Source organism: Lithobates pipiens, unplaced genomic scaffold (assembly GCF_037356315.1).
Source record: "Lithobates pipiens isolate NorthernLeopardFrog02 unplaced genomic scaffold, aLitPip1_a1.2 Scaffold_16, whole genome shotgun sequence".
Lineage (NCBI taxonomy): Eukaryota > Metazoa > Chordata > Amphibia > Anura > Ranidae > Lithobates > Lithobates pipiens.
Window position 1 is genome coordinate 49,017,351 of NW_027507748.1, and position 13,065 is coordinate 49,030,415.

At 44.7% G+C, this 13,065-nt stretch overlaps 1 protein-coding gene across 7 annotated transcripts in view; it reads left to right on the forward strand.

Moving 5' to 3' along the window:
- The window catches only part of LOC143981780 (beta-1,3-galactosyltransferase 5-like), a 214,169-nt gene that overhangs the window by 148,024 nt on the left and 53,080 nt on the right, over positions 1 to 13,065 (forward strand). Inside the window, exon 1 of one of the 7 annotated variants that reach the window (XM_077479881.1) lies at positions 8,044 to 8,142. The exons of the other annotated variants lie outside the window; for them this stretch is intronic. The gene's annotated coding sequence lies outside the window, so the exon portion shown is untranslated. Of the gene's footprint in view, positions 1 to 8,043; positions 8,143 to 13,065 lie in introns of those variants that run through there. 7 annotated transcript variants of the gene reach the window in all.

The following is a 13,065-nucleotide window of genomic DNA, read 5'->3' on the forward strand; positions in this document are numbered from 1 at the left end:
GCTGGACTGTGGCCATTGGGAGTAGAAAAGGTCTGGACATCAATGGTAAAAAAACAATGCCCCATCTTTACTGTCAGTGAGATGAATTGTGTCCCCTCATTGGTGTCATTGCCCTATTGTTGGTGTCAGTGGCTGAAATTGTGCCCCATCATTAGTGCCATTGGGAGAAATTGTGTTCCATCAATGGTGCCATTAGGCCCATTTTTGGTGTCATTGGGAGACATTGTACCCATCATGGAAGTCATTGGGCCCCATTGTTAGTGTCATTGAGAGAAATGGTGTACCATCATTGGTGTCATTGGAAGTAATTGTGTCCCATCATTGGTGCCATTGGCCCTCGGTGTAATTGGGAGGAATAGTGCCCCATCATTTGTGTCATTGGGAGGAATTGTGCACCATCATTGGTGTCATTGGGAGGATTCGTGCCCCTTCATTGGTGTCAGTGGCGGGAATCATGCCCCATTGTTGGTATCAGTTAATGAAATAGTGCCCCAAGGGCTGGATAAATACAAGCAAAGGGCTGCATCTGGCCCCACTGGAGACCACTGATCCAGAGGGATCCAACAGTTACAGTATATGTATAGTTACTTTGGCCCAAGCTGGACCAATATAGCTGTAAAAAATGCCACAACTAGATTGTTCTTTAGGCTACATTTCCACTATTGCGCAATTTAGAGTGCAGCTTTGATCCAACTTTATACTCTCTGGATCAAAGTTGCATCAAAAGTCGCATCAAAGTAGTGCAGGAATCCTTTCAATGTAGTTGATTTTCAAAGTCACATAGATGGGAACGGGTGCCATTGAAATCAATGGGCTGTGACTTGTCATGCCACTTTATGTGTCCCAAGTCGCATGACATGTCGCAACAGTGGAAACTAAGCCTTAAAGTGGTTATAATCGTTCACTGATCGTCCTATTACTGTCATTATGTTATCCCCGAAGCTCTTTGTTGTTATTATTTCCATGTTGACACTTGATGCCGCCTACATTGCAGTTTCGCACTTATGTTTGCTTTTTGATAAAGCAACTAAAGGCCTTATCCTTAGCCTACTTTAATATAAATAATCTATATAAAGCACAGTAGATAAGTCAGCAAACATTGCGGATTTAACTGCTCAAGATTTAGGCATACAAGCTCTTTACTTAGTTGAATCAAATGCAATGGACGTCCAAGATTTGGAGTTACTGCTGCCAGTAATGCCGCGTACACACGACCAGACTTTTTGACAGCAAAGGTCTGACGGAATGAGTCAGTCGGACAATTCGATCGTGTGTGGGCTCCATCGGACTTTTGCTTGCTAAAAATCCGGCGGACTTTAGAAATAGAACATGTTTTAAAATTTTACACCGGAACTCCGCCGGACCGAGATATCCAATCGTGTGTATGCTAGTCCTACGGACAAAAAACGACGCTAGGGCAGCTATTAGCTACTGGCTATGAACTTCCTTATTCTAGTCCAGTTGTACGCCATCACGTTCGAATCCGTCCGACTTTGGTGTGATTGTGTGTGGCCAAGTCCGTTCATTCGGAAAGTCCGACGGAACTCCGCCGAAAGTCCATCGGAAAGACCGTCTGACCTAGTCCCTCGAAAAGTCCGGTCGCGTGTACGTGGCATAAGTGATCAAATGAGCATACCACCTCTAACCAGTGTAGTGATTATACAGGTACTCCAGGTAACACATGGACTAGCCAAGGGTTAATACCGCAAGACATTCTTCGAGGCCCCCGGTATACAACAAAGTTAGTTCAAAGAAAATGTCTGATATTTATTGGGGTGGGGACAGCTTGTATACGAAATATCTTGTCCAATCATGATGGGGAAAAGGGGTGTGTTAGTGGGAGGATATATGAATATCATTAATAATAAAACAGTTCATCACTATAATGTTATACACGCCTCTAATATAAATAACCTCTCATAGCTGCCATAAGGTCACCAGGATGGAAATGGCATCTGGTTTCCCATCCCGAGTCTGTGTACCCTTAAAAGAGGAAGGTGGGAGATACCACATCTTATTTATATATTATAGAATGCTCACAAAATGCTTACGCAAGCAAATTTATGTATGCTCTTGTGACATAAAGCTAGACCAGTGATTCTCAACCAGGGTTCCTCCAGAGGTTGCTAGGGGTTCCTTCGGCATTGGGCCATTTCTGCCTCTCAGATAAGTTCCCACCAACACCATTGATCTTTTTAGCTATCTGTAAGGAGGTAATTCTTCCCAATGACCACAGGTATAAGGACCATTCTTCCCACTGACCACCACACTAAATGTATCATGAGTTGTAGATTTCTAATGGTTAGCAGGGGTTCCCCGAGACTGGAGAACTATATCAAGGTTTCCTCTGGGTTGAAAAGGTTGAAAAAGGCTGAGCTAGACACTGAGAGTAAAGAATAAAACTCCAGAATAAGTTCTTAAAACTAAATTAAAAGCACATTGCCCTATAGCTAGAACAAGATGGAGTCACTATTGTTCAGTGATTTCACTACAACCAGGTGACTACGCGTTTCAAGCTGTTTTTTCTCAAGCCATAGGAGGAAGTTTGTGCGTAAGCTATATTGAGGGAGGAACTCCATCCCTGGGTGGCACATCCATTTAACTCTAAAAGTGTGTATAAAAATAAAGAAATTGTACCACATATGTAAAGTTGATCCAGGGAATATTCGATTGCCTCTTAGGGGATCAGGAAGGAATTCTTTCCCCTGCTGGAGAAAATTGGATCATGCTTTACTGTTTTTTTTTCCTTCCTCTGGATCAACTGTGGGTATAAGATTGTACACATAGGATTGTAATTTTCTCTTTCTTTCTCCCCCCCCCCCCCCCCCCTTTTATTTGTTGGACTGGGTGGACTTTTTTCAACCAGACTAACTATGTAACAATGTAACCAGTTTATTTTTTTATTTTTTTTTAAAGAAATTATCTAGCAAGGCCCAACTAATAGTTATAAAAAAAATGAAACAAATGTTACTGTAAAAATATAAGCTGTGGAGCCCAGTGGCAGTTTATTCATGCTTCCTGTCAGGTTTTATCTGCTTACTCATACAGGATGTTGTTCATCGCTGGTGTAATGCTTTACAAGCTCCAAAAATAGAAAAAAATGCAATTTATTATTTTTTTTCCAAAAATTTTGCTGGCCAAAGACCAGACCACTTTTTGCGATTCGGCACTGTGTTGCTTTAACTGACAATTGTACGGTCATGAGACGTGGCTACCAAACAAAATTGTTGTCCTTTTTTTCCCACAAATAGAGCTTTCTTTTGGTGGTATTTGATCACCCCTGCGGTTTTTATTTTTTGCGCTATAAATAAAAATAGAGCGACAATTTTGAAAAAAACGCATTATTTTTAACTTTTTGTTATAATAAATATCCCCCAAAAATATATAAAAAAAGTTTTTTCCCCTCAGTTTAGGCCGATACGTATTCTTCTACATATTTTTGGTAAAAAAAAAAAAAAAAAACGCAATAAGCGATTATTGATTGGTTTGCGCAAAAGTTATAGCGTTTACAAAATAGGGGATCGTTTTATGACATTTTTATTAATATTTTTTTTTTTTACTAGTAATGGCGGCGGCAATTTTTATTGTGACTGCGACATTATGGCAGACACATCAAACATTTTTGACACATTTTTGGGACCATTGTCATTTATACAGCAATCACTGCTATACAAATGCAGTGATTCCTGTGTAAATGACACTGGCAGTGTAGGGGTTAAAGCGGGATTCCGCTCTTTTTTTTTTTTTCTTACCTGTGTTACAGGTGGGCGACTGCTACCTTCGCTTAGCATCCACGTCCGGCGTTTTTTTGACCCCCGGCGCGACGATTCTTTTCCTCGGGATGACTTTTAAAAAAGTGCTCTGGCGTTTTCCATTTTAAGTGTGGGCGTCTGAAGCCCACAGGCATTTACTTCCTGTGTATCGATGACGCTCGGCTCCCAGCATGCTCCGCTCCATCTCGCACATGCTCAGTGTGCAATAGTGGTAATGGCAGATACAGCTGACTGCCCACTTTAAAAATGGCAAATTCGGGCACGCCCTCGTCACGTGACCGGCGTCCTAACGACATCTCGCAAGATTTCGCAATTTCATTGTCCCCCCATGGATTCTTGGGAAATAGCTTAGAAATTTCCCAGGGACCATTGCGAGGACGATAACCACGCCTACTCCCACGGGAGGACAACCCGGAAGTCAGCAGAAACATCTGAAATAAAAAGGTAAGTAAAGAATAATTTTTTTTTTCAGGGTTCATTTAGGTAAGTATTCAATATGGTGATTTTAATAAGATGAAGTTTCATTTTTAGGTACCAAACCGCTTTAAGTGTTCCTAGGGGTGTGTTACTAACTGTGGGGGGCTGGGCTTTCTTTTAGTGAACACTGATCTCTACACCAATCACATGGAGCAGAGATCAGCGTCACTTGTTGCTAGGCAGAACGGGGAGTTGCGGTTTACAATGGCATCTCCCAGTTCAGCCACCCCGTGAGACGATCGCAGGTATGCCTACCGCGATCAAGTCCGCAGGACCCAGCGACCGGACTCACAGGGGTCCCGACCGGCACGCCGCCGGCGGCTCGCTCGCGATGGCAGGGCGGCATTTAAGATTGGACGTACCTGTACGCCAATATGCCTGCCGTGCCCTTCTGCCGACGTACATCAGCGTGTGCGGGTCGGGAAGTGGTTAAAGTGGTTGTAAATCCTAAGGCCTCGTGAACACTAATAGTTTGCTCAGCTCCCCTAAACGCCTTTTCTTTTTGCAGGAGAAAAGCTGCTTAAAAAAATGCGCCTAAAGCCACATTTTCCATATACGTTTAAAGTGGTTGTAAACTAGGGGTGCCACCTGTACGGTTTTCTCCCAGACAGTCCCAAAGCACCCCCCCAGCACATATCTGAGCCCCCCCTCCTAGCACAAACTCTCTCCCCTATGAAAGCACCCCCAGCCCCCCTGCTAGATCTAGCCCTCTCCCCTCCCCTCCTATAGAGCCCCCCCAGCACATATCTTACCCTCCCTTGATAGCTCTAACTTTTTCCCCTCCCAAAGCATCCCCCTAGCACATATCTGAGCCCCCCCTGCTAGCCTAAGTCCTCTCCCCTCCCAAAGCACCCCTAGTACATATCCAAGTCCCCCCTGCTATGCATACTAGCTCATTATGCCTTTGTCTTGCAGTTTGTTTGTTTTTTTGCTAGTGGGTTTACAACCACTTTAAGAGTCTTTAGGCACGTCAAGCCTTTGAGTGTTAATGGATTCCATTGGCCAGAATGTTAATTTATTCTGGCTATTCAAATGGAGGCTCAATGCTAAATGTGCCTAGCGTTTAGGTGTGTTTGGATGCATTTACAGGCATTTAGCAGCGCCAAGCCTTTTTTGTGCCCAAAGGGGTTCCTCTCCTGAGCATACTAGTAATGTATTTTTTTCAGCCTGTTAAAGCTTCTCTACTAATATGCCTGTATACACCTATAAGTGCCTGGACACATAGGCTGGTATATATGTTTACAGGCAGAAAATATAATGTCAAGTGCCAGTAAAAGAGGCATTTTTTTTTAAGCCCAGTGTGCATGAGCCTATATATATATATATATATATATATATATATTATATATATAAAATATACACATACATATACTCGCTATATGGGGTACCTGTTTATCTGCACCTCCTCTCCTCTATAGCCTTCTAAAACACACAGATCAAGTTATGAGTTATTTCTCAGTTCCAACAGGAGGGAGGGGTATCTAATGTCATAAACCTCACAGCATAGAGAAGAAAGCAGAGTGTCACCTGAGACCTGAGTGGAAAAAAGGACACACCCCTGTCTACACAGTCTCATAAGGAAACATGCACAGCTGAGGCTGTCAACTACCTGCTGTGTGCTGGGGGGGGGGTGGGGTGTGTGTGTGCAGGGTTTATCTCATCAGATGCTGGATTGTTGGGTTAACTTGTCAGAAATGACTAATGCAAATAGTAGAGGGAAGAAAGAGGACATGCAAACCCTCCACCCCCCTCTCCATTCGGTTGGTTGGCCCATCAGTTAAAATTCCTCCGTTGTTTGGTCGATCGGCAAACCATACACCACTCCCCCGTCACCTGCCCACCAGCCCTGCACTTATCCCATATAGGTCACTGGAAACTTCGGTCTCCTCCCCGGCGGGCAATACGGTCGCTTATCCTCTTGGCCAATCGGGCTTCCAAAAAAAAAAAAAAAACATTGAAATCCATGCGTCCAATGTCCTGCATGTAGATTAGGGGCTGGGCACATGGTTTAGGGGGGCAGAACCCCTGCTCCTCTAATGGAGCAGCCACCACTACTATAGAGCAGTGTTTCTCAACCTTTTTTCAGTCAAGGCACCCTTTAAAATTTTACACAATCTTGAGGAACCCCATTCTAAAATGTAAAAAACAAAAACTAATAGTTTTACACAACACAGTAACATCCACACAGTTAGGGCACCCAACATTAGACGTTATTTTTTAGACGTTATTTTTCTAAAGCAAATGCTCCTTTGCACACTGGTACTGACTAGTATTCCAATATTTCTCTTATCTTTCAGTATTTTGCTTGTATACTATTTTTGGGAAATTTTGTATGTATTTTGCCAAGGCACCCCTGAAGAAATCCCAATCCACCCTGGTTGAAAAAGGCTGCTATAGAGGGATATGCTGTGTTCATTTTCCATTTCAGAGGTTTACAACCACTCTGATGCCGCATACGCACGATTGGAATTTCGGCCAGCAAAAGACCGCTGAGAGCTTTTCATCGGAAAATGCGACTGTGTGTATGCTCCATTGGAATTTAGCTGGCCGAATTCCCGCCAGCAAAAATTTCAGAGCATGTTCTCAATTTTTCCGACAGAAAAAACTTGCTATCGGAAATTACGATCGTGTGTATGCAATTCCAATGCGCAAAAACTCACGCATGCTCAGATTCAAATATGAGATGGAAGCTTATTTGCCCATTCTTCTTCAAAATATCTCAAGCTCTCTCAGATTGGATGGAGAGCGTCTGTGAACAGCAATTTTCAAGTCTTGTCACAGATTCTCAATGGGATTTAGGTCTGGACTTTGACTGGGCCATTCTAACACATGAATATACTTTGATCTGAACCATTTCATTGTAGCTCTGGCTGTATGTTCAGGGTCGTAGTCCTGCCAGAAAGGTGAACCTCCGCCCCAGTCTCAAGTCTTTTGCAGACTCTAATGCTGCGTAAACACGGTTGGAATTTTGGCCAGCAAAAGACAGATGAGAGCTTTTCGTTGGACTGTGCGCATGCTCCATCGGAATTTTGCTGGACGAATGTCCGCCAGCAAAAGATTGAGACGGGTTCTCAATTTTTCCAATGGAAATTCCGATCGCGTGTATGCAATTCCGACATGCAAAAACTCACGCATGCTCAGATTCAACTACGAGACGGAAGCTATTGGCTACTGCCTATTGAACTTTAATTTTCTAGTCCCGTCGTACGCATTGTACATCACCGCATTCTTGACAGTCGGACTTTGGTGTGACCGTGTGTATGCAAGACATCTTGAGCGGAATTCCATTGGAACTCCGGTGGTAAAAACCTACAGAGTTTATTCCGACTAGAAAAACAGTCGTGTGTACAGAGCATAAGACTTCTAAAACATTTTGAAACCCATTTATCATTTCCCTTCCACTTCATAATTATGTGCCACTTTGTGTTGGTCTATCACATAAAATCCCAATAAAATACATTTACGTTTTTGGTTGTAACATGACAAAATGTTGAAAATTTCAAGGGGTATGAATACTTTTTCAAGGAATTGTATAGTAAGTCAGTAAACTTAGATACATTTATTACAGCAAGTAATTATTTTTTATCTAGGTCTGAGACTGCTAATACATTTTCAAATATATTGAAGAAACAGCCTAAGGAGTTAAAAAGTAAGAACATTTGTACAAAAGGGAACTTGACATATAATGGTGAAAATAGCCCTTTAGAAAGTAAAGGAAATAGAACATGATTTGTCATTAGTTAAGCTGATATGGGCGGGTGTGTGGTTGTCTTAAATTCACACAAATACAAAAAGAAGCTCTTAGGCAGTTAGCTGATATTGACACTTATGCAAAACTCTCCAGGATCCATAGTGAAATACAAGAATTCATTATGATGAATCGTACAGGAAGGTATGTGGTTAGGTGTGATTCGTAAGATAAAATGAGGAGATATTGAAAATAGATGTTCAATAGTTCTTCGTGTAGGCAGGACCTAATTAGTATATCCGAGAAGTAGTTATTTATATGCTTTTTATACTGTAGAAATTGAATAGGCACAAAAATGACAGTAATATCAATGGCACTACTGTATATGTGTTCATAAAAAAAATGATTTCGAGGACTGCACCTGCACCACATCCTCAAAATACACAAAGAAAGAAATGAGATTTTGAATGTGCAAATCTCAGGAATGGACCAAAATCACGATGTATATACTGTATAAAAAAAGCTATATTTTTTGAGTATATAAATGTTAAAAAAGCAGTATGAAAAAAGCATAACTGTCTCAAAATATGTGTAGCCCAGGCATGTACTGGCCATCAGGACTACCGGGAGTTTCCTGGTGTGCCGATGGCTCAGTGGGCCACTCTGATGTAAGGGGGCTGCTGATGGGACACTTTGATGTAAGGGGGCTGCTGATGGGACACTCTGATGTAAGGGGGCTGCTGATGGGACAATCTGATGTAAGGGGGCTGCTGATGGGACACTCTGATGTAAGGGGGTGCTGATGGGACACTCTGATGTAAGGGGGCTGCTGATGGGACACTCTGATGTAAGGGGGCTGCTGATGGGACACTCTGATGTAAGGGGGTGCTGATGGGACACTCTGATGTAAGGGGGTGCTGATGGGACACTCTGATGTAAGGGGGCTGGTGATGGGACACTCTGATGTAAGGGGGCTGGTGATGGGACACTCTGATGTAAGGGAGTGCTGATGGGGCACTCAAAATGTAAGTGGGCCAGTCTGGATGAAGCCCAGGGCCAAATTTCTGTCCCAGCCCAGCCCTGGTGTAGCCTTTATCAGAAACCATGCCACATCCAAAGATAATTTATAGATAATTGTATATGAGGATTTAACAATCTGAATAACTGAATGGAAATCCGTATTGTTCCTGATGTGGAATTCACAATATGTTCTGATCATGATTTACATTCAAGTTTTAACGTGTGCATTGTGTCTTTACTCACATTTTTACACTTCTTTGGTGAATAGGTAGGGGTACTATGTACCCCATACTCATTCACATTGGGGGGAGGGTGGGATCTGGGGGGCTTCCAGATTCTGTTAAGTCCCCAGCCTGCAGACCCCCACAACCACCAGCCAGTTGTGGTTATGGGGAAGAGGCCCTTGTCCACATCAACATGGGGACAAGGTGCTTTGGGGTGGAAGGAAGGTTAGGAAAGGGCATATATTGGCGATGTTGTGAAGGTTGAGGCCGCAAGCTTTGGACAGCAATTGGATGTGGGCAGGGGTCAAGTCCTGGGAAAAGAAGTCTAGGAACTCACCCAAGATCCCCCCCCCCCGCCTTAAAAATAAAAAAAATGTGTGTGTATATAATATATATTGTGACAGGGAGGGGGGAGCAGTGTGACAGGGAGGGGGGAGCAGCGTGACAGGGAGGGGGGAGCAGCGTGACAGGGAGGCAGTGTGACAGGGTGGGGGGAGAAGTGTGACGGGGGGAGCAGTGTGACAGGGGGGGGCAGTGTAACAGGGAGGGGGGGACCAGTGTGACGGGGGAGCGGTCTGACAGGGTGGGGGGAGCAGTGTGACCAGTAACATAATACACAGCACACACCGTGTACAGCAACACCCAGATCACCCACATCACACAAACACACAGCTCTCTGTGCACCTGCTTCACTTTCCCCCCAGCAGCCGAAGCAATGCCTCACACAGTTCACCCTCTGCCTCCTCCTGGCTCAGCCTCCTGTTCTCTCATCTCATGCATCCCTCTGGAGCAGCCAGGTCTTGCAGCACTGCCGCCAGAAGCTTCCTCCCCACCGCCTCCTGCTCCACCGCCGTACCTAGCCGAACCCAGTGTGAGGAAACCCGGATGTAGCGTGGAGCTGCACATGCAGTTGGACTGGGCGCTGAGAGAGGAGGAAGAGGAGCCATGGCACACCTCATACTGGTCATGGCCAGGCTGGACTCTGCATGCCGGACTGGGCCCTGCTGCTAACTGCTAGCTGCTAGCTGTTGTTCCTGCTGTGAAAAAAGTACAGGAGCGACATTCCCATGCGTTCCCGCAGGACTCAAGCCCTGGATGTGGGGTCGAAAGAATAGCTCAGAGTCCAGAATTACACCTAGGACCATGGCATGGGGGGGATGGGTTGATAGTTGAGTCATTGATTTTGACCGAGAAATCAGGGGAAGAGGCACCTGGGGAAGGAAATATCATGAGTTTGGTTTTGGATAGGTTGAGTTTGAGGCAGTGATGTGACATCCAGGCTGATATGTCTGTTAGTAAGTAGGTCATGTGCGAGGAGACAGATGGCGTGAGCTGGGAGGTGGAGAGATAGATTTGGGTGTCGCCAGTGTAGAGATGATATTGAAAATCATGGAAAGCAATCAACTGACCCAGGGGGAAGTGTATATGGAGAAAAGGAGAGGTCCAACAACAGAACCTTGAGGGATATTGATGGAGAAAAGAAGAGGAGGGAGTAGAGTTGTAAGTGACTCTGAGGGTGTGGTGGGATAGGTAGGATGAGAACCAGCAAAGAATACAGTGACGTAGACCAAAGGCGTGCAGTCTTTTGAGGAGGAAGGGGTGGTCCACTGTGTCAAAGGTAGCAGAGAGGACCAGGAGTAGTAGTACAGAATAGTGTCTATTGATTTTAGCTGTTAGTAGGTTGTTTGTAAATTTAAGCAGATTAACCACTTCAGCCCGGGACCATATTGCTGGTCAAAGACCAGACCACTTTTTGCGATTTGGCACTGCGCCGCTTTAACTGACAATTGTGCTGTCTTGCGACGTGGCTCTCAAACAAAATAGACAAATAGAGCTTTCTTTTGGTGGTATTTGATCTCCTCTGCGATTTTTATTTTTTGCGCTATAAACAAAAATAGAGCGACAATTTTGAAAAACCCCGCGTGGTTTGGGGTTCCATCTTGGATTTTCCGTCTGTTCGGTTCTGGTGGTCCTCCAGACCCAGCCCATGGCCTTCCTTGCCTGGGGCACGGAACCATGCATTCCGAGTCTGGATTTCGAGGCCTATTGATCCAAAGGTGGTCCAGTGCCGTCTCATCTGAAGAGAGAGGCTCAGCAACTGAAGAACCCCAGGGGAGGACTCTTCAGGAGGAGGCTTAGTTGAAGGACACACCCTGGACTAATCTACACTCATACGGTATCGCCGGATCGGCTGAGAGAACCTGGTACTGTATGTTAGCTCTTTAAATTCATCTACGTCCCTCAGTAATGCTCAAGTGTACATCACAAGTCTGTTGCAGAGACTTTGTCAAGCACCCTATCGGCTGCTAGGCCTAGTGAGAGAGGTCTATCCGGGGGATTGTAAAATCCAGCTGTGAAACAGTCTTTATTCTCTGGATTTACTATAAGGACTTCCTTTAATTTTTGCAGTCTAAAGTACCTGAACTTACTCCTAACCCTCTATTTGAAAGACTATTTCTGTTACAAATAAATAACCCAAAAGAAGATTCAGTGTCAGTTTGCACATTCTCTGGGCCATACACCACGGGAATCCCTAGATGGCGAAGCAAACAAGGAGGTAACTGTAAGCCCAATAAAACCAGCAGCTCCTTTCAGGGGTCAGTGCAACATCTGTTTGCCAGAGTTGTAGTGGTCGGGGCCTGATTCTATATGTAGTGAGGGGGCGAGCTCAGGCATGTACTGGCCATAGGGACTATAGGGAGTTTCCCGGTGGGCCGATGGCTCAGTGGGCCGGTTTCAGTGACAGCCAGTGGCATTGCTGGGGGGGGGACTTTTGGGGCTATAGCCCTGAGTCAGTCCAGGAGTCCCCAACCACAGGGTCCCAGCCCACTACCTGCCCTCTTTCTGGTGACCCTGATGTAAGGAGGGGCTCTCTGGGGACCCTGATGTAAGCCGGAGGCTCTCTGGGGAACCTGATGTAAGAGAGAGGCTCTCTGTGGACCCGGATGTAAGGGGGGCTCTGCGGGGACCCGGATGTAAGGGGTTGGCTCTCTAGGGACCCCGATGTAAGGCGGATGATCTCTGGGGACTCTGATGTAAGAGGGGCTCTCTGGGGACCCTGATCTAAGGGGAAGGCTATATGGGGGTCAAACTTTTTTCAACTTTGGATTTGTAAGAAGATTACACTGAATTCGTAAAAAGGATTGTTTGTTCTATTCATTGTTTTTTTGTGGAAACAAGGAGTCCCTTATTACAAAAAGACTCCTTTTTTCTTCATTGAACTCTACACAGGATGTTTTTTGATTTTTAATCTCAATAATTTGTATTGGACTTTTTATTTTCATTTTTCATGTGATTTTAGCGCAACTTTATATATAATTTTTTTGAGTTTCTTCATATCTTGATATTAGATGGTTGTAGTTGCAGCTTTTAGGTTTACCCCAAGCGCGATATTTTTCTTTTGTTTTTTATAGTATATGGGGACCCTGATGTAAGGGGAGGCTCTCTGGGGACCCTGATGTAAGTGGGGGGCTCTCTGGGGACCCAGATGTAAGGAGGGGCTCTCTGGGGACCCTGATGTAAGGGGGGCTCTCTAGGGGCTTTTTTGCCCAATTGCGTACAGTTTATATACTGTTTTTTGCGTGTTTGCAAAATTAAAGTGGACCGGTCTGGATGAAGTCCAGGGCCAAATTTTTGTCCCAGTCCAGCCCTGGGCGAGCTTATCTAGGGAGGATGACAGTGAGCTGTTGTAGACCAAAGTGGCTAGGTTGGGGCAGGACAGGGGTGAGATTTTGTCATAGAGATGGTCAGTAGTATAGTAGAGAAGAAGCAGAGAAGGGTTGAGGTGGCGGAGGTTTCTACTGGTAACTGTTAGGCAGTTGGAGGAATAGGAGGTGGAAGACCAGGAGAGAGTGAAACTAATAAAGTGGTGATCAGAGAGTGG